At 41.2% G+C, this 22,745-nt stretch overlaps 1 pseudogene; it reads right to left on the bottom strand.

Moving 5' to 3' along the window:
* Positions 1-21,491, bottom strand: part of LOC139073315 (cytochrome P450 3A12-like) — a 32,282-nt pseudogene extending 10,791 nt beyond the window's left edge.
* Between the last annotated feature and the right edge of the window lie 1,254 nt (positions 21,492-22,745).

Below are 22,745 nucleotides of genomic sequence, written 5' to 3'. Positions count from 1 at the left end.
ATCTATTTGCTTGGGAGTAGATTAGAACATATAGATACTTAGAGTGCTGAAATAAACATGGTTACTACCTGCTCCAACCATAAGATTCACAACTAAAACACTAGAAAACAAGTTTAAGAAAGATCTACAGAGTTCTGACTTCCCAATGATGATTTCTCTGATGCTGCTGTAGGTAAATTCAACTGCCAAGTGCTCCCCCCTGGTTAGCATGAACCTCATGATACTCAAAGTTTAGAGCTGTGATGAACAATATGGTAGCCACATGTGGCTATTTAAATTTAAATTTTAATCACTTAAATTTAAATACAATATACGATTCAGTGGCCACATCCCAAGTATTCAATAGCCACATGTGTCTAGTGCTTACTGCATTGAACAGGGCAGATACCGAATATTACCTTCATCACAGAAAGTTGTATTGGACCATGCAGTTAGATAGATAGATAGATAGACATAGACATAGACATAGACATAGACATGGATACATTAATAGTGGTGTGCTAGACTCAGATTAGCCCTGCTCTTCAGAAACAATTTTTTTGGGGGGGTTTTTTTGGGTGAGGAAGTTTGGCCCTGAGCTAACATCTGTTGATGATATTCCTCTTTTTGCTTATGAGGATTGTCCCTGAGCTAACATCTGTGCCAATCTACCTCTACTTTGTATATGGGTCGCTGCCACAGCACGGCTTGATGAATGGTGCATAGGTCCACATCCGGGATCTGAACCTGTAAACCCCAGGCCACTGAAGCAGAGCACGTGGTATTAACCACTAATGCCACCAGGCCAGCCCCAAGAAGCAACATTAAATATTCAGGAATTCTGTGAGATGGTTGTCGAATGATTGGTACTTGAAATAAACTACGTGGGAGTATTCGTGTCAAGGAAGTAAATTATAAATCAGAGCCCTTTTAGAGAAAGAGAGATACAGAGCATGTTTAGACCACTGGTTAGGTGTCGATATAGAAATATTTAAGTTTATCAATTCTGTGCAAATATATTTGGTGTTCTTAGCTTTGTCCACTGAGAGGATCTAGAAGGAAAGAAACCCTAGTAGCAATGGGCACTCCTAGATCCCAGATTTCAGTTTTTAAATACCATTTCTCATTACAAAGAACCAGAGCTCCTTGGGGAATTGGTTGATTCCAGGGCTGGTTGGGGGAATAGAAGAGAAAACGCAGAATATCTTCCAAAGCAAGGAAGTGTTCGGAAAATAATATGTGAAATGATACAGAATACTCTGTATATTATAATGGTGGATGCACAACATTATACATTTGTTCAAACCCATACAAAGTACAACAGCAAGAGTGAACCCTAAAGAAAACTATGGACTTTGGGTGATAATCTGTCAATGCAGGTTCATTGATTGTGACAAATGTACCAGTCTGGTAGGGATTTCGACAGTGAGGGAGACTGTGCATAGTTGGGGGAAGGGAGTATATTGGAAATCTCTGTATCTTCCACTCAATATTGCTGGGAATCTAAAACTGCTCTAAATAAGTCTATTGAAAAAATAAAATTAAAAAAAAAAGAAGAAGAAAATAAGGACACAGGAATCCACTTGAAAGGGCTTCCCGTTGACAAACCTGAGAGAATTTGAGCATCAAAATAAGGAATGCTATAAGAGAGTAAATTAGTAATATATGAGATCTGATTGATACAAATATATAAACAAATAAATAAATGAAAGAGAATGGAAAGCTCTCCTTACAATGGAACATCAACTCATGAAGGTAGAAGAAATGATGAAATTGGAAAGTCATCATTTGGCAACTGTCATAGTAATAATGACTTCAATCTAGAACCATCAATGGATGATAAAAGTAGTAGGAGACATTTGAAGAGGGACAGAATGTTTACACGGTCTCAGAGGCCTCCTTCACAAGTTGCTTGCTAATACAAAGGGAAAAATAAAACTTTACAATAGATTAAACTAGTGAACACAACTTTAAACAATCCTCTAAGTTAAAGTCACCAACACTGGGGTAATTGTCTTCTGTAATGAAACCTTGATGCAAATTGCCAGGTGGGAGGTTCTGATTCAGTGGGCCTGGATAAGGCCTGAGAATTGACGTGGAAAAGATATTCCCCAGAGGCTCTGATGTAGGGGATCAACAGACTACTGATTGTCTTTGGGACGTGGAATACTTGTTATGGTTCTCTCAAGCTTTGAAAACAATTGTGCCTGCATGTTTCTAGAAAGTGCCTCTGGCTACCATTTATATCTGAAAGTGCGTCTTTCTTCCATTTGGCTTAAATTCTCATTTGTCTGGAAAAGCTTCCTGCACATTTTCAGAAGCATCTGCTCCCTCTGAGCTTTCCCATGTTGGCCCTCTGAAGACTCTTTGGTTACCTTTATGGGTGTCCAGTTCTTTGGAATTCTGAGAGTTAATCATCAGCTGAAGAAAATCAACTCGGTGCTGGAAGGAGGGAGAGACATTTCAATGACAGACAGTCATATCTGAAGTCAGAAATAAATCAGGAGTGCTTATCCGCTTTCCTAAATATGACCCCTTTAAGTCCAGAAGTCTAACTAGTGTTGCCTGAGTCACCAGTGAACAGAACCACCAGCTACAAATCTGGGACAGCAAGACGTCTCCCTAAGAGATATCCAGCCTTCATGCCCAACAGTTTTTTGTCTCTCCCTCTCTCTGATCTTCAGTATTTCTGGCTTTTGAACACACTTTCTCAGCCAAAGAGTTGCCTGCTCCCTCTCCTGTCATGCCTACTTGCTCAGAAGGAAGTTCCTGACTTCAATTCCATTTTTTTGTCTCCAGCCTTAATTTTTAATGAATGGCCACATATATTAATCCCCTGACATTTGCAGAGTTCATCAGCAGCTTTCCTCTGAACGTCTTCAAATGTCCCATTCTCCCAGAACTCTACACAATCTTCAGTAAGTTACTGGGAGTACCCAGCCCTGTCTACCTGACCTGCAGACATTCTAGTGCTGCTCTCCAGGCCTCATGAAGGCAAAGCTGGGTGAGCCAACTTGCAGCCTCAATGTCAAAGAATACTCCTGCACACTCCAGACCAGGAGAGGTCACCAATTTAACACAGACTCTACACTACAAGTAACCTGATGGGGGCTTCCATTGGGGAATGTGTAAAATAAGAGGCTTAGAATAGAAATGATTCTTTGCCAATCTGAGATCTGGGGGAATTATAATACCAAGTAAAGTAATTTTTAAATAGAAATTTTTATCCTTTGACAATTTATTGAAGGGAAGCGGTAAAGTTTTGTTCTCAACAATATTCACGCAGTGACAGAATAATAGTCATCCCTATTATTAAGGTTTAAACATTGTCCTCTGACTCACTTTCTTATCTCCCTCCCCAATTTTCTCCTGCTTCATTTCCCCGAAATGTTAGAAGTCTCCTGCTCTAAACCCTAGAGATCTCTGCCACCTGAAAAAACTTACAATGAACTACACAAATCACATGCGTACAGCTCAATAAATTATGAAAACTGAACACCCTCATGTAACCACCCCACATTTTACCTTGTCTTTATCTTTGAGGCTAATTCTCTCTTCATCCCTTTAAATATATTTTGTGAAAAAATCAATAGCACTTTTTGGAAACAGAGAGATATTTAATACTTCAAAAATTGGCTGAAGAAACGGAAAAAGTACTGTAGGGGAAAAAGAAAAAAGAAAGCACATAGAAAATGTAAATTTTACCTGGAGACAATTATAATTTCCTCTAACAATCAGAAGAGTAAAAGACACCAGAAGTCTCAACGAGGAGCCATTCCCTCTATCACCTTTGCTCAGAGTTCCAAGCAAATGGCTGAACAAGAGCAACACCACACTTAGGGGCCATCACTATAGCAGTGAGGTCCGTGGCTCTTTGCATGTTTGGAGTGACTCAAGGAACAGGATTAAATTGCTGGAGTTCTCAGCCTTTTATCATTGCACTACAGTCTCCTTGGGTGATCCAGACCATAGTCTGCTGCTTTAATTACCCATGCAGTTCAAGAAATATGACTTAGGATAGCAATAAGACAAGCTGTTTTCTAACCCCAATGAAATGAAATCAGAAATTAATAAAAGAAATAAAATTGGGAAACCACAATTATGTGGCAATGGAACATTGCACTCCTAATAACCAATGGGTCAAAGAAGAAATTAAAAAGGTAATAGAAATTACAAGGAAATAAATAAAATAAAGACACAATATACCAAAACTTGCGGGATGTAGCAAAAACAGTGCTCAAAGAGAAAAACTTTATGGCTACAAACTTCTACATTTAAAGAGAACAAATACCTCAAACCAATAACTGAATTTCCACCTTAACACACTGAAAAAGAAAAGCAAACAAAAGTTATGGCAAACAGAAGAAAGGAAACAATAAAGGTAAGAGTAAAAACTAAGGAAATAGAGAATAAAACACAGTAAAAAAAAATCAAAGAAACCAAAAGCTGATTCTTTGAAGGACCTTGAGCTAAATTGACCAAGAAAAAGGAGTGAAGATTCAATTTGAGCATCACGAATGAAAAAGAGGGAACATTACACTGACATTAAAAAATAAAAAGAGGGGGGCCAGCCCCATGGCAGTGGGCTTCTAATTGGGACTTCGCTCCACCTCCGCGACATGGGTTCAGGTTCGGAACCCCAATGTGGATCTACACCACTCCTCAGCCATGCTGTGGCAGCCAACCACATAATAAAGGGGAGGAAGATGAGCACAGATTAGCTCAGGGCTAATCTTCCTCAAGCAAAAGAAAGAAGGAGACTGGCAACAGGTATTAGCTGAGAGCTAATCTTCCTCAACAAAATAAATAAAATAAAAAGAACTACAAAGGAAACTATGAACAATTGTACACCAATAAATTAAATAACTTAGATGAAATAGAAAATTTCCTATAAAGACGCAAACTACAGGAACTGACTCAAAAAAAAATACACCCTGTAATGTTACCAGAATGGGGTGAGGAAAGGTAAAAGAGGTAAAGGGGGTGCTTGTGTATAGTCACGGATGGCACCTAGACTTTTGGTGGTGAACACCAAGAACTCAGACAGAAGTCAAAATATAAGGATGCACACCTGAAATTTATCTAAAAGTATAAACCAATGTGATCTCAATTAGAAAAAAGAAAACAATCTTCATAGACAAAATAACAAGTCAAAAGAAAGAGTTAGTAATCAAGAAGCCAATCACAAGAAGAGCTCAGATCCAAATGATTTAATGGGGAATTATACCAAATATTTAAAAATGAATTAACACCAATTTTTCACAACCTCTTCCAAAAAATAGAAACAGCAAGGAATACACCCAAACTCATTCAGCATGGTCACAGTGACCCTTGTACTACAACCAAACAAACGTATCATAAGAAAAGTAACTACACACCAATATATCTTATGAACAACATTTCATAAGCACAATCCTAAAAAAATTCTAGAAACTAAATTCAACAAAATATAAAATAAAAGTACACACCAAAACCAAATGGGGGTTTATTGCAGGAGTGCAAAGTTGTGCATTCACCATATAACAGAATAAAAAACAAAAACCACATGACATCTAATAGATGCAGAAAAGCATTTCACAAAATCCAACACCCCTCTGTGTTAAAAAACTTCAGCCACCTAAAGACACAAGGGAACTTCCTCAACGTGATAAAGGACATCCACAAAACAACATAGCTAACACCGTACTTTAGAGGGGAAGACTGCATGCTCTACCCTAAGATTAAGAGCGACGCAAGGATGCCTCCCTCACCACTTCTATTCAACATTGAACTAGAGGTTCTACCCTGGGCAATTAGGCAAGAAAAAGAAGTAAAAGGTATCCACATAGGAAATGAAGAAGTAAAACTCTATTGCCAGATAACATGATCTTCTTCATGGAAACCCTAGGGAACTATATGACCATAAAAAGAAATGAAGTACTGAAATATGTTTCAGCATGGGAACCTTGAAAACACTATGCTAAATGAAGAAAGCCAGCCACAAAAGACCACATATTGTATGGTTCCATCTATATGAACTGTCCAAGCTAGGTAAATCTAGACAGACCGAAGTATATTGGCGGTTGCTTAGGTCTAAGGGAGGTGGGAGGTGGTAGTTAAAATGCACAGGGTCTCTCTTGACAAAAATGTTCTAACAATTGGCTGTAGTGATGATTGAATATATATGTGAATGTAATAAAAATCTTTTTTTCAGTTGCATTCAATATAATTGACATACAGTATCATATAAGTTTATGAATACTGCACAATAACTTGATATACATATATTGTGAAAAGACTAGTACAGTAAGTTTCATTAACATCCATCACCTCCTATATCCACATAAAAGAAATTTCCCTTGTGATGAGAACTATTAGGATCTATTCTTAGCAACTTAAAACTATACCATGCGGCAGTGTTAGCTATAGACATTATGCCATACATTACATCCTCAGTACTTATTTATCTTATAATTGAAAGTTTGTACCTTTTCTACTCACCTTCCTCCATTTCCCCCACCCCAACCCTGCCTGTGGTAAAGACAGGTAGGATATCTTATCTCTAGTTGTTTGGTTTTTTCCTTCAGATTCCACATATAAGTGAAATCATACAGTATTTGCCTTTCTCTGTCTGACTTATTTCACTTAGCTTATTGCCCTCAGGGTTCATCCACTTTGTTGCAATGGCAGGATTTCCATCCTTTTTATGGCTGAATAGTATTTCATTGCATATTTATAACACATTTACTTTATCCATTCATCTGTGCATGGATGCCTAGGTTGTAAAAGCAACTGAACTGTACGTTTTAAATGGGTGAAATATATGGTATTTGAATCATATCTCAGTAAAGCTGTTACAGAAAGAAGGAAAAACAGGAAGGAAGGGGGAAAGGAGGGAGGGTGGGAAGAAGGAAGGAAACAAGGTAGGAAGGAAAAGAAAAATACTGGTCCACATACCCATTAAAAGAATGAGTGGATTGAGGAAATCAAATCTTAAGAGCTTGTTGCTATTTTCCACAAAGGGATCCTGCGGGTTGTTGAGGGAATCGATGTTTACTCCAAATGATGTGCTAGTAATCACATCCATGCTGTAGGCCCCAAAGATGCTGAGTGAAAAAGAAAGACATGAAAAATTAAAATCAGCACCTCTTTACTCTCCTTATCCAACACAAGCAGCAAGAAGTGCATGTAAATTCATATGCCCAGACAAGACAGGTAAAGAGCCACACACCTTCAGAACCTGTTAATTATCTGAAGAGCCTGATGTCACCCCACACTCACCCATGAGGTGTTTATCAGGTTCCAATGATGCAGCTGGCCCTGTGCTAGGGATGATGGGGACACTAAGGCAAGTTAGACCCACCTCTGAGCTCAAAGAGCTGAGTCATACAGGAATAGAAACCCATAATAGGCAAGTTACAGGAGTATGTTTTCAGTATGGGCAATAGTGCCTTTATAAGCACTGTGTTGGAGCAGGACAAAGGGTGGAATAATTAACTCTTCCCAGGAGAGTCAAGAAAGATGACATTGATCTGGAACTTGCCTCACCACAGTATCTATGCTGAAAGCTGATTCCTCTTTAGCGTATTACAGAACAGCATCACCCTGTTCTGAGTTGCCAGGAATGTCATCCCTCCTTTTCTACACCCTGCAAAGGCCCCTGAATGACCCACTCTTCCTCAACTCCAGTAATCTCACATTGTCCTGAGTGCTCATCATGGTAAATCTAAGAACTAAGAATGTTGCTAGTTAAAAACATAATAATAATAAATCATTCCAACATTGATTTAGGTGATCCCACAGCTAAGTGATCATAAGTCCCCATTTTTCCAAGGACAATCCAAGTTTACAACTGTAGTTCCTGAATAATTAAAAATATCCCACTTTAGACAATACATGATATGATCATCCCACTCGAAGCCTGTACAGGGCCTTCTTTCCTCTGAGACTGAAGGAAAGAGAAGTGGTGGTAAGACTTTGTATTTAGTATTTTGCTGGTATGCCCAGCAAAATCGTGAAGGGGTTTAAACGAAGTTTCACATTGGAACTGTCCTGCCCCACCCATGACCACCAATACGTACCAAATGCCTTTCTCTCTCACCATTCTATACCCTTTACTCTCAAATCTTTGATATGATCTTGTGTCTTCTCTCTAAACTATGTATTTTTGTCTTCCAGAATATCCAAGGTGACAATTAAGCAGATCAATTAATCCTGGCTCATGCACACAGAAGAAGATTTCTCTCCTAGTTGTGCTGCTTTTTTGGGTGAGCCACATCTTCTTGGGTGACTCGTTGGAGTTGTAAAAACACACACCTACTTCTGTTTGGTCACTAGAGTGACTCAACTGTGGGAATTTCAGCTCCGTGTCAGGCAGCTGGAGGATCTCGTGACCAAGGTCAGTATCCCAGCAGGTGAACTCCCATCCACCCTTCAAGGTGACGGGTTTGCCTTTCTCTGCTTCCTTCCTCAGGTTCCTCACCAACACATCTCCATACTGGCCAATGATTGGGAACATCTCAATAAAAATACAACACCCCCGAGCCACATGCACAGACTCCAGTCTCAGAGGGCCTTGCTTTCACAAGCATGGAGTAGTAAGTGACATTTTATAATGACTCTTATAATGTCTCCTCTAGAACATAAAGATAAACAGCATTTTTAGGAGGCTCAAATTCAGCAAAATACTCCTTAAAAAGGGACTATGACCTTATTTTCTACCTGATGCCAGATGCATTCTTTACGTTTCTATTTAAAAGTCCTCTTAATTTCTCACCTCCTTGAGCTTTCCACTGGTGAAGGTTGGAGACAGCAACGTTCGTATTCTCTTCCATTCCTCATCCTCAGACAGAGAGATGGCGCTTTTCATAAATCCCACTGGACGAGGCTAGACTCAAAAGCAAAAGACATTTTGCCCTACATGAGTTTTGGATGTCTCAACAACTGTGGAAAATTTGTAAAATTGGCATAAATTTTCAACAAATATTTAGTGACTGTCTACTTAGTAGCAGACCCTATGATTGATGCTTAATATATATTTATCCCAAATGTCTAGGTTCCTGTAAGTGTGGAGGAGGCATTCAGCCACTGATGTGGTTTCCACACTTTATATTCCAATCTCCTTTTGAATGCAAATGACCCATGTGGTAGGGAAACTGTTCTTCCAGGAGAATGAGAAGAACAAGACATAATACATCCTCCAAGCTGCTCGGAATACAAAGGGATTGGTGACAGATAGCCAGGTAGCCTTGCCAATATCTGTGTTGCCTCAGACCAGTTTTGCCTTTAGATATAACTAAAGCAAAAGTAACCTGGAAAAGGGATGTCCAAAAATGGTGATTTTTTTAAAAAAATAGTTAATACTTAAAAGACTAATAATCTATTTGCTATTCCGAAGAAATGATACGATCACATGGAAATCCCTTTCCGTTACATTTTTCTGCTAGGGATAGAAGGAAAAGAAAGAGATCATTCTATTTCTCAGCTTGAGACTGCCAACCAAGCCAACCTGCTGAAGACTTCCTTTCATCTTCCAAAACTATATTTTGTTTTTAAATGGATACCTCCAAGACCCATTCACCATAAAAACTCGAAAACTAGGAAGAGAGGGAAATTTCTTCAACTTCATAGGGAGCATCTACAAAAAATCCTACAGCTAACATCACCCTTAATGATGAAAGACTGGAGTGACCTCACCAAGATGGCCAAGTAGAAGACCCCAGCCTCCATCAACCCTCCAAGAACAACAACTAGACAGCTACCCACAAATGAAAATAGATCTAGGAGAGTTCATTAGTCCAATCAAGATGCTTCAGCAACGCAGCGGAGCAAAAAAACCCTGAGAATAACTGTGCAAAATGGGTAAGGAGAATAGTTTCATTTTCCCGGAGTCATCTGATCCCCCAGGCCAGCACTGCTAGGGCCAAGAGGGCACTCCGCAGCCTGAGAAAGTTCTACTTGCTGGGAATAGGACAGCAGGTAAGTGATCAGTTTCCCCAGCCTTTCAGGGCACTGCGCAAATGATCTGCTTTGGTTTCACCACACCTAGAGAGTGGCATAGCTGACACGTCTTAAGACAGCTAGGAACAAAGAAGGGCAGAGATTGCCAGTGACAGCAATGTGGTGGGAGTGACTATGGTTCTCTCTGGCCTATTCTGCAGAAGACTCCAGAAGCCTTTGCTGCTGAGGAAACCAACAGCCAGCATAGATGCTGCAGACACCCTGCAGATTTGGGCTCCGACAGCCTCACAGGTTTTCACATTCGCAGACTCCAGCTGCCTGAGTCCTGTCCTGTCCCACTCCTCTCCTACCAAAGATGCTTTAGCCAGTGCCACCAGTGACTCCCAGAGCCCTGGGATCCGCACCAGCAGCCAGCCCCACTCTCCATGCCAAGGCGTGTGCATGACAATAGCCCAGGCCTCCATAGCTGTTCAGGTGCCTGGAGCCCGTCTTGACTCCTGTCAGTGGACTGCACTGCCATGTGTGCCCACAGCTAACCCCTGCAGCCACACACCTGCACACTGCCAGCCTCATCTCCAGTCACTAGTCCCCAAGGCAGTACATGTGCCTGCAGTCAGCTCCCCCAGACGAGTGTGCACATACCACCAACTCTGGCAACCACTGCTGCCTCTCAGTCCCTTGCTGCTGGAGCAAGAGGTGCTGCTGAAGACCTCAACAGCCTTTGAAGCCACTCTGGAAACTTCATAGCTCTTGCTGCCAAGGATAATGCAGTTGAGGATATTGTGAACCCCCACTGCCTGAGCCAGCCATGGCTGCCTGAACATGGAGCCACCACACACCCCCATACTTGGCACCAAGCACCAACAGAGTGACAACCACAACACACTACAGTGTACCCCAAACCACAAGTGAAGGTCTTTGCTTACTAAAGTTAGTTCATAAAGTCTAGAAGAGGTAACTGCTTCTTCAAATGCACAGACACCATTGCAAGTCTGCAGGGATCACAAAGATTCAGGGAAAAGTAACACCACAAAGAACACAATCAACTTCCGGTAACTGACCCCAAAGAAATGGAGACCCAAAATTGCATGACAAAGAATTTGAAATAATTGTTCTAAAGAAGCTCAGAGAGCTACAAGACAACATATATAAACCAGCTTAACAAAATCAGAAAAAAATTACCCAAAAAAATGACAAGTTCAACAAAGAGATATAAAACATAAAAAAGAACCAAAAAAAGAAGAAATTTTATAGCTGAAGAATACAAAGACTAAACTAAGAAATGCAATAAGAGCTACAAAAGAACCCCAACAAGGGTATCAGTGGATTTCTCAGCAGAAACCGTGAAAGTCAGGAGAGAATAAAATGATGTATTCAGAGCGCTGAAAGAAAAAATCTGGCAACCAACAATACTCTACCTGGAAAAGTGACCCTTCAAAAATGTGGGAGCAATAAAGGCATTTCCAGACAAACAAAAGCAGAAAGAGTTCATCACCACCAGACCTGTCTCAGAAGAAACGCTAAAGGGAGTTCTTCAAGCTAAAAAGAAAGGACCTTAACTAGTAACGTGAAAGCATAAAGCTCACTGGTAGATACAAATATATGGTCAAATTCAGAACACAGTAATATCGTAATGGTGGTGTGCAAATCACTTAGAACTCTAGGGCAAATGTTAACAGAGAAGAATTAAAGATGACTATAGCTAAAGTAATTTGTTAATGGATGCACAATATAAAAAGACGTAAATGGTGACATCAAAAACATAAAATGTCAGGGGGAGTAAAAGCACTGAATTTCTGAGTAAGAACAAAGTTAGATTGTTATCAGCCTAAATTAGACTGTTAAATCTTTAAGGCGTTTTATGGAAGCCTCATGGTAAACACGAAGTAAAAACCTATCGTAGCGATGGCATGGGTAAAGAGAAAGGAACCAAAGCACACCATTATAGAAAAGCATCAACTCAGAAAGGAAAAAGGGAAGAAGAGAGAAAGAAGGAACAGAGGATCTGCAAAGCACCCAGATTAACAAAATGTCGATAATGAGTCCTTTCAATCAATGACTACTTTAAATGTAAATGGACAGATGAATGGATAAAGAAAATATGTGTGTATATATATATATGTGTGCGTGTGTGCATATCTGTATATATAAATATGTGTGTATATATATGTCTATATACAGTGGAATATACGGTGAATATACAGTGGAATATTATTCAGGCTTAAAAAAAAAAACACCCTTCCATTTGTGACAACATGGATAAACCTAGAGGACAACGTACTAAGAAAATTAAGTCAGACACAGAAGGACCAATATCACACGGTCTCACTCATAGGTGGAGTCTAAAAACGAAAAGTCAAACTGATGGTAACAGAGAGTACAATGATGGTTCAGAGGCTGGGGGTCGGCGGGAAGGGGAAGTATTGTTCAAAGGGTAAAAACATTTGGTTATCAGATAAGTCAGTTCTGGAGATCCAATGTACAGCATGGTGACTATAGTTAACAATACTGTACTGTATACTTTAAATTTGCTGAGAGAGTAGATCTTAAGTGTTCTTACCACACACACGAGAAAAGGTAACTATGAGAGGTGATGGATATGGTAATTCATTTGTGGTAATCGTTTCACAATGTATTCATATATCAAAACATCATACTGTACATCTTAAACGTATACATTTTTTATTTGTCCAAAATAAGTAAGTAAAAATTTTTAAATGGTGAATGAATAAATTCTTCCTCCCAATATAATGAGAAAGGGAAAATATCCACTCTCACTATTCTTATTCAACATTATACTGGAAGTCCTAGCTGGTGAAGTAAGGCAAGAAAAAGACAGAAAAGGCATATAGATTCAAAAGAAAAAATAGAAGTGTCCCAATTTTTGGATGGCATAATTTCAATGTAGAAAATCTCAAGGAACATAAAAAGAAAACCTTCTATAACTAATAAATCAGCTTAGCAAGGATGTAGGATGCAAGATCAACACACAAAAATCAACCACATTTCTATATAATAACAACGGATTTGTGAAAATACTTTAAAAACATAATACCATTAACAATCACTCCAAAGAAAATGAAATACTTTACATCTAAATTTAACAAATCATGTATGGAATCTCTACGTTGAGAACTACAAAATGTTGATGAAAGGAATCAAAGGAAATCTAAATAAATGGAGAGGTATACTGTGTTCATGGATTGAAAGTCTTAACCTAGTAAAGATACGGATTTTCCCCAAATTGATCTTTAGATATTATGAAAACCTCAGCAATTTTTTTTTGTAAACATAGATAAGCTTATTCTAAATTTGTATGGAAAAGCAAATGACCTAGGATAGCTAACACAATTCTGAAAAAAAAATAAATGACAAGAAGCATTCTACACAATGTTAAGATTTACTCCATAGGTACAGTAATCAATACTGTGTGGTACTGGTGGAGGGATAAACCTATAGATCATTGAACAGAACAGAGAATGGGAAATAGATACACACAAATAGGTCCAACCGATTCTTGACAGTGGTGCAAAAGCTATTCAATGGAGGAAAGATAGACTTTCCACAAATGGTGCTGGAGCAATTAGACATCCATAGGCAAAAAAATGAACCTTGACCTAAACTTCACACCTTACACAAAAATTGACACAAAATGGATTAAGGACTTAAAGGTAAAACATAAAATTATATAATGTTTGGGGAAAAAATAGGAGAAAATCTTTGGGACCTAGGGCTAGGTGAAGTTTCCAGACTTGACGCCAAAGTCACAACACATAAAAGGAAAAATTAATAAATTGGCCTCATCAGAAAAAACTGTTAGCCCTGCAAAAGACCTGAGAATAGGAAAATACAAGCTACACACTGTGACAATAAAAGAGAAGTAAGAGGGAGCCTTGTGGTGATGGAACAGTTCTGTACCTTGATTGTGGTGTTGTTACAAAAATCTACATACATGATAAATTTTCATAGAGCAACACATACACACACAAATGAGCGCACAGAAAACTGATGAAACCTGAATAAGCTCAGTGGATAGTACCAATGTCAATTTCCTGCTTTGATACTGTGCTATAGCTACGCAAGTTATTACCAATGGGGAAAGCAGGATGAAGGGCACATGACATGGCACCTCCCCTTTTCCTGTGAACCTATAATTATTTCTAAATAAAAATGTAATAAATAAAATTTTAAATTAAAAGAAATTAATGCCTACCCGCCGGTTTGTGAAGACAGAATAACATTCTTTCACTAGTACTGTTTTGATCATGTCTGGGTCTGTGATAGCCAACACAGGCCTTCTACCATCATAAACCCTGTTGGGAAAACAGAGCTGAATAAATTTAATAAGCCAGATTCTAGAGCTGGAGCCACACCTGGGAGTCCAGACTTTCATCCTTATGTCACATAATCCATAACCCTAGAGATCACGGTTGGAAATAATATTAGAATATTTGCTAAGTCTAGGTGGTGTGTACGTGGGTATTCCCTGTACAATTCCCCATAATTTTTTCCGCATTTAAAATATTTCATTATAAAAATAAAGGCAGGTTAGTGAATAATTGAAGGCAATTTAAATTTTCTAGAACAAAACAATGATTAATTAAGGAAAGTCCACCCAGTCATGAAAAATTATAATTTTGAAGATGTATCAAAAACATGACAAATGCGTATGACATATAATTAGATGAAAATTGTAGATTTACTGATCACAAATATGTGAAAAGGTGTCTACAAATGGATAAAGATTTGGAATGCTCAAAAAGTGATAGTAGGATTATGAATGATTTCATTCCCCTATTTCTAAAATTGCTAAAAGTGGCTCTGGACTGAGACTGTCTTACACACGGTGAGGCCATCATCATAACAACAAGTCTATCCAATGGAAGTTTCCAGAATACTCACCCCCACATTTTCCCATACTTTTTAAAACATTTCCTGTCAAAATTCGAAATACCCTGCAGGGAGAAACAAAATTAGATTGCTAATCTAAATGTATTGAACCATACCTATAATTGGAACAAAAATGACTCAAATCCCATAAAATCAGTCTTACTGTCTTTCATTGAAGGGAAGCTCTTATTGGAAAGGCGTCTTAGGGGAAAGGAGGGAAAATAAAGGAGCTATTTGACAAGGAGAATTTAATTTTGAATTTTCTCCAAGTATCATAGACACTAAATGACTTATCCATGTCTATGAATATTAAGTAAGTCCTCTTAAGTGTTTCCATTGGTGCATGTGTTGTCTCTGAAATCAAATAACCCTCTGACTTATTACCTCAATGGACATGTGAGAAAACTGAAGCTGAGGGAAAGCGAGAATGGCCTGCACACACTTTGATCTCCTATTAAGCAACCTTTTCATTTATCTCATGAGCCCTCTCTAGAACTCTAGCAGAATTAGGAAGTTTAAGTCACCAGGGGCCTTTTTTAGACTAGCAGATTTAAATAAGACTAAGCCATGTTTGTTAAGTGAAAAAGTGAGTGAGTGAATGAATCAATGACAAAGCAGACTTGCCTTCCAGTTTTCCAGCTCACCATGGAAAGGATGGGAGAAGCCATCACTCCACAAAGGACAGAGGAAATTAAAACACTTGCTCTGAGATTTCAACTCTGTAACTTAAACAAAAAATCTCCTCCTCACTAAGTTTCAGTTATGATGCTTTGACAATGCAAAGAAAGGTCCCAGAAATGTGGGTCTTGGGATGCATCTGCTAAGGAGTTAATCTGCAAAATGTAGAAAGGAAATTATTGCTTTTCTAGAGAAAAATATGTGAAAGTTCTTCGGCAGGACTTAGACACTGAAGGCCCCTGGTGGGAGAATTGGGATCTGAGAAGCAAGCCTCAGGTCTGCAGGAAAGGAAATCTGAGGCGGAGGGCAGCCTGCATGCATGGTTCTGCCTGCTGGCCTTCTGGACCTGAGCTTGGAACCTTCCATCCAGTGGCCAGGCCCTGGGAGAGGCATCAGAGCTGGATGAACCACAAAGGCTCCACCAAAGCTCAGAGTCCAGGCATCACCTACTATAATCCGTTCACTTATATTAAATTTTTAATAATGCTGTCAAATCATCTCCCTTCTAGTGGTTTTATAAAAGTGAGTCTGCATTTGTTCAAAAAAAAAAAACCATACAACTCAATAAGTAGTTAAAAATTTAATGTCAATACACAAGCACCACCTTGTCTCAGTTATATCCACTCTCTATTCAGACTTATCCATAGGGAGCCTCCTTTGAAGGAAGAGACGTGAAGCAGGAAGCTCTTGTTCCATCTCCCAAATCCCAAAAGTTACCATGGGTAGCAAAGGTGGAATAGAGCAGTGGGTATAACTGCAGGGTTTAGCAGTTCTTGAGAGAATTCAAGTATGTGCAAACACCTGATGGTGAATACTGGCACTGACTAGTAAACTGAAGTTTTAAAACTACCCGGGAGGGCACCAACACCAGTGGCTTAATGGTTAAGTTCAGGGCACTCCACTGTGATCGCCTGGGTTTGGTTCCTGGGGGCAGAACTACACCACTCGTCTGTCGGTGGCCATGCTGTGGTGGTGGCTCACATACAAAAAGAGGAAGATTGACAACAGATGTTAGCTCAGGTCTAATCTTCCTCAGCAAAAATAAACCACCCAGGAGGAAGGAAAAGAAAAAAAGCTGCCCAGAGCTTAAGCTCAAACAGGGGAGTCTGACTCTAGTGTACACAGCTGAATGAGCTACTGGGAACTCCCTTCATTCTTTTCTCCTAATACTCAGTACAACTGTGCCTTCCTAGGAATCTGCATCTGGAAGAAAGAACACCCTCTTCACAATGCTCACAAGTTGGAACATCAAGTCCTGTGCTGAATAAGCCAGAGAACTGGGCTGTCGTACTGAGGCAAAACATGAGACTCCTGACAGCTGACAAGAGATCCCTGGGGTAAACCTGGCCATGTGCCGGGTGGGGCCTATGATGCCATTAGTGGGATGTGTGAGGCCTCAGAACTTCCTGCTGAAGAGGAGCAGTTTTACTAGGAATCTAAGCTGGAATTTGCAGCCATAAAAAGCAAAGAGGGACTTCAAACAACACTCACCTTACGGTAGGACAGAACATTTCCAAAAAAAGGCAGAGGTGTTGGCCCAGGAATTCCCAGCTTCTTAAAAAGTCCATGTGTATAGGTCCCATATCTATAAGGTGAAAGAGAAAGCCAGGTCACAGGGATTGTGGAGTAGGTGCTGCGGCTGGCCCGTCCCTGACTCAGAACTGGAACGGTCAAGAAAGGGAGTTAACATGTAGGAGATAAATAATAACAGCAACTCCAAAGGCAGTGATTACATTCACTCCTCCTCTCCTTTCCCTCCTCCACTGTGAGACCCGCAAAATGGAATGATGAGTAGCTAAAAGCAGCTGAAGTCTCCATGGTCCCATCCTACAATGAATACTTGAAAAATGTTTCCAAATTAGAGTGCTCCTGAGAGGTCCAGGCTGGAATCCTTCCAGGGAATTCATTCATGTCCATTTAGTAAATTGACTTTCCCATGACTTGGAGAATCTCATTCTAGGTAGAAAGGGGAAAAAATTTTTCTGCTCTGATGGGATTTTGCATAACTGCATCTACTCAATAACATAAGAGTTACCGAGACCCCACTGTGACATTGTTCTTACAGTTTATTCGAAGACTTTTATGCTTTTCCTTCCCCTATGCACTGGCCCCAGTTTAGGGTTTGGTCCTTCTTAAATCTATCTTCAGACGGGCCTTGGAGCAGCCAGGGTTCTTGTTTCAATAGAATGAAGACTGTGTTCAACGCTTTCATCGGCCTCATAGAAATGTGAGCATCTTTCAGTCTCGCCCAAGTCTCTGTTGTCAGGCAATGTGGTTGATTTGAGCTAAAGACAAGGGTGACTGACCCATATCTTTCCTGAATGATACTGTATAAAGGGACCAAGACTAAAGAATCCACTCCCGGACCATTCTTCCTCTCGTGGCATCTGATTCCCCACCTGTGGCACTCACCTGCCAGGTACACAATTTTTTTTTCCAAATGGTCAGTCATGAAGCAGTTAGTTTACTGTCTCTGCGCATCAAACATCTCAGAAACCCATTAAGGTCGGTGCTCCCTATGGCAGGGCTGCTTGCAACTCATCTTCCATGTGTCATGTATGGGATCTCACAACTAGGGCTTCTGGATCCTTGCAAGTCTTCCCACCCCAGGGTTACTGAGAGGTGGCAGAGGGGAGGAACAAAAGAGGCTGAGGGAAGAGGCAGCTGAAAACCATTTTAACCACGAAGCTGCTAGGCTTACAAGGCTAACCCTATAGAGGCAAATTAGGAAAGTATGGCTCAAAAGTATGGTATCTAGAATCAGTTCAACATGCCCTACAACAGATTTCAGCTAAAAGATTGATGGCCTTCCCAACTTCACGTACCTTCCTGTTGATACCAAAACGTGCCTTATGCAACATACAATGGGTAACCATAAAATGTCCCAGAGAGTTGAATTAATACCTTGTCTCCTCTTCTTTGGAAGTTAGCCTTTAAGGCAGTACAAGTTCCAAATATTCTGTATAAATCCAGAAAATCTTATGTGATAAAATAAACCCCCAAAATTGCAGGAAAGGACCTTTGTTTGAAGGACCCTGCAGAGGCACGTCAACTAGGCCCAGCTGAGCATTTGGAGCCTTCGTCCAGAACAGTTGGTAGAAGCATGTGCACCAACTGCCAAAACAGGGGTGGCCTGAGTTAGGCCCACCCCAGGTCCTTCCTTTGTCATCACAACCATGGCAAATCAATTAAACCAATTTCTGCTTCTGAACTTTCAGTGTGTTACATGAGAAAGCAAGGACAACCAATTGAGTGAGTGTGTCAGCAGTATTGGTCCCAAGAAAAGATCTCGGCTGGCGTCTAAACTCTCATGGTTCCAAATCACGGCAGAGGGTGGGCTGGTGAATTCTTAGGTTTCTTTCCAGCTTCCCTCTCTGTGGTAGAGTAATTAGGCTTGTGGTACAAATGAAGGGCTCACAATAAAGCCAATCATTTTTATTACATTCACACTGCGTTGGCATAAGGAGGGCGGTGTCTACAGCAACTGATTCTTGGCTGCACCATTGTCTCTAAGGTACACTGTTGTTTGTCCAGTGGTGACACTATCTAGTGACAGTCCTACTGCCAGGCAGACCACACACAGAGTGACTTAGATGGTGTCCTTATCTCCATGCTTCAAGCAGATGAGATGCTAACTCTGCTCCTGTGAGGGCCCACCTGTGGGACCAGAACTGAGGAGAATCTCTGTTCTGAGGGGTGAGGAATATTCTCCCACTTCCTCCTGACTCCTACCTGGAGGACTCTCATATCTTCACTGGCTCATAGTCCCACTTACTCACCTGCACTGAGAGATTAAAAGAACCTGCTCAACAGGGGTGTTTAAAAATATGTATACATGGGGCCGGCCCACTGGTGTAGTGGTTAAGTTCATGCGCTCCACTTCTGTGCCCCAGAGCTTGCTGGTTCTGATCTCAGGGACGGAGCTATGCACCGCTTATCAAGCCGGGCTGTGGCAGGTGTCCCACATATAAAATAGAGGAAGACGAGCACAGATGTTAGCTCAGGGCCAATCTTCCTCAGAAAAAAAAGGAGGATTGGCAGCAGGGCAAATCTTCCCACCCAAAAAAAAATGTATACTGTCTGTATCATAGAAGTATATATTTGGACTCTAGATTCATACTCTTGGCTTTATCCTACAAAGAAGAGGTTATTTATGCACTTTTCTAGTCACAAATACTGAATCAATAGGCTTCTTTTGTCTCTCAGAAAGTATATACTGGAAATAGTCTCATCTAAATAAAACATCTAGAATTGGAGCTGGCCTAGTGGCATGTTCCGCTTCGGCAGCCCAAGGTTTGCTGGTTTGGATCCTGGGTGCAGACCTATGCACCACTTGTCAAGCCATGCTGTGGCAGGTGTCCCACATATGAAGTGGAGGAAGATGGGCACGGATGTTAGCTCAGAGCCAGTCTTCCTCAGCAAAAAGAGGAGGATTGGTGGCAGATGTTAGCTCAGGGCTGATCTTCCTCAGAAAAAATCTACTATTAACTAGAATGAAATTAAAGCACATCAATTAACTTTAAAATGTCATCAGTCAGCAAATATGTTGCCAAAATACCCATAATTCCTAACATTTCTTTCAATGAATTAAACCCAGATTCTATTTCCTATGCTCACATCTGTGTCCATGGTTTCCTACTCTCAGAAAGTGAGATTGAGACAGAGGTCAAATGAGACAAGGAGGGCCCTTTGCTGCTCACACATAGAAAATAACTCCTCTCCCAACCTGCTCCATGATACCAGGAATCCCACCACTGAAAGGAATTCTCTGCCGGATGGTTTTGATTCATCCTCCTGTACTGTAACTTAAAGGGAAAAAATATTTAAAATCCAAATTGGTTTTTCAGGCTCGTGCCTTTGCAGGCTGCCTGCAGATATCATATCAGAGGGAAAAGAAATCTCTATACTGATGCTAACCCTCCCAGAGAATGGAAGGAAAAAGTGAAAAGAAGAATACAAATTGAAGATTTCTGCCAGATCTCCTCTGCTCTAAAGATTCTCATTTAGGGATAAACAGTTCTGCATATTACACGATAGGGAAGTCGATTCTTAAAAGGGGATTCCCAGGGAAGGGGCACAGAAAAGAGAGAAGAACTGAGTCTGAGGAGAAGGGCAGAGCAATCTCCAGCCCACCTGCAAACTCTGAGTGCCCCAGGTGCCTTGTGTAAATGATCCCTAGTGGTGGGGAGGAAGAAAGCGGGAGCCACCTGAGTGACACAGGGGCCATTCCTTCTACATTTCTGCTGCAGCTGATAAAGAACCTGGAAGTCGAAGATAATGAGACAAAAACCCAAGCCACTTCCTCCTGCCTCTGGGATCCTCAGACCTTGGGAAGGGGGTGAGGACCCCAATGCCCAGGGGTCTGTTGTTTTTAATCTGTCTCTGCTAAATTCTGCTTGGTTAGTCCACATCCACACTGGTGGTCAATCAGAAGGTCATTCCAAGAAGCAAGTAGTGTCACTAAAACCCGCTAAGCACAGAAATTGGGAGTGGGAGGGTTACTCCTTTGGCAGATCTGGATGAGATCAATAAGAACCCCTCGTGTGTTTGTGGCACCCAACAGTAAGCAACTTCCCCTTCATTAACTCTTTTAATCTTCAAAACCGGTAAGGGAAAGGGGGGCTGATTAGCATTTCAAGTCCAAAGTTACAGAGGACACAAGCCTGGACAGTTACTCACAGATAGACGAGCACTAGGCTGGTAGCCAGGAGAACCCAGGTTTCCATGGAAAAGGTTGGGATCAGGTCCATGGCCACTTTCCTGCTGAGATTCTCTCCTCTGATTTTCCTTTCAGCAGTCGGTGCCGCTGTTCCCAGGCCTGTGGGTACAGAGCTTCCCTTCCAGCCAAGCAGTGAGTCACTGAGGCTGGAAGATTTATATGTTCGGAAGGGGGTGGGGCTGGAGCTGCAGCCAGTAGAAGGGCCAGCTGGGCTCCATCTGCAGGTACCATCTCCACCCTGGCACAGCATCATGGGAACTCCCAGTTTGACATCCTTTGAGTTCCTGTTCTGTGAGAAATAAATAAACAACTCAATCAGTGTTATCAGTAAGCCCAAAGGTTACAGAAACTCAAGTAAAGCCAGTGGCCTTCAGTCTCTGATCTGCACTTGGCTCCATGGCTGCATGCACTCCAAAGTGCTTGAACTCCTTCCAACAAGCTAGATCTACAGATCTTACCCATGCAGTTTCCTCTGCCCAGAAATGCACCTGGACTCCCCAGAAGGCTCCTACTCATCCTTTAAAACCCAGCAGAGGCAGAACCCCCTCAGTTAGAGTCTTTCCTCACCAACCTCCTTGAACAGTTATAACCACTTCCTCCTCTGGGCATCTTCTGTCCCCCGCAATTCTATTATTGTCCTCTCTGCCCTCCAGCATCATTGTTGATTTTCACACTTAGTTCCCCTATTATACTGAGAGATTCTCAAGGGCACAGTGTGGGTATTAATCACTGTTATATTCTAACAGAGTGCCTTGTGCAGAGGGGACATCCAGAAAGATTATTGGAGTTGAGTTGGTAGAGATGGAAATGCTGGGCCCCCTGCGTGTCCTTTCTCTGTGGCTCATTGGTGGCCACACTGTCTTCCTGGATAGTTAATACAACAGGGCCTGGCTATAACTCGACCACCATCACTGCATGTTTAGGCTGGTCCATCATATTCTATTGTCAAGAGGGCACCTGATGGAGAGGTAGGAAATGGACAAGGTGGTGATGGCTGTAGCACGTGGTATCAATTCATGCTGCTTCCTGTCCAGCCCCTCAGAGGGTCCTACAGTAGACAGCCAGTTAGACAGATCCTTCACCACAGAATGGCCCTCTCTCCCTGGAAAGATCAATGTCCAAGAACAACGGATGTGAAGGGAGTGAAGAGGAGAAAGCAGCTTGGATGGCCAAAAGGACCCCAACCACTTTAGCCACCAAAGATGTCACCACGGGTCACACGTAGCACCCAGGACCACAGAAAGATGACATGACCTTTTTCTCTGGTGCAAAGTGGTCAGAGCAGATGGCTTCCTGCTTTTTGACCAGTGGGGGAATTTCTAATTGGTGGTGAGGAACTATAAGGAGAAAGCCTGCAGTAGCAGTGATGGTCACCTGTAAGCCCCCCACCACACACCTGATGGGAAAGATCCAAGGGCTGAGCATCTGGAAGTTGCACCAGCTCATCACTGCCACTCTGACCCAGGTTCTGTGTCTGCTTGGCCTGAGAAACTGGTGGGTTATATGGAAAATGAAACTCTAAAGTTGACAGAAGCAGAGA

This window comes from Equus przewalskii, chromosome 12 (genome assembly GCF_037783145.1).
Source record: "Equus przewalskii isolate Varuska chromosome 12, EquPr2, whole genome shotgun sequence".
Lineage (NCBI taxonomy): Eukaryota > Metazoa > Chordata > Mammalia > Perissodactyla > Equidae > Equus > Equus przewalskii.
Note: the sequence above shows the minus strand (reverse complement) of the source record. Positions and strands in the feature narration are given on the sequence as shown.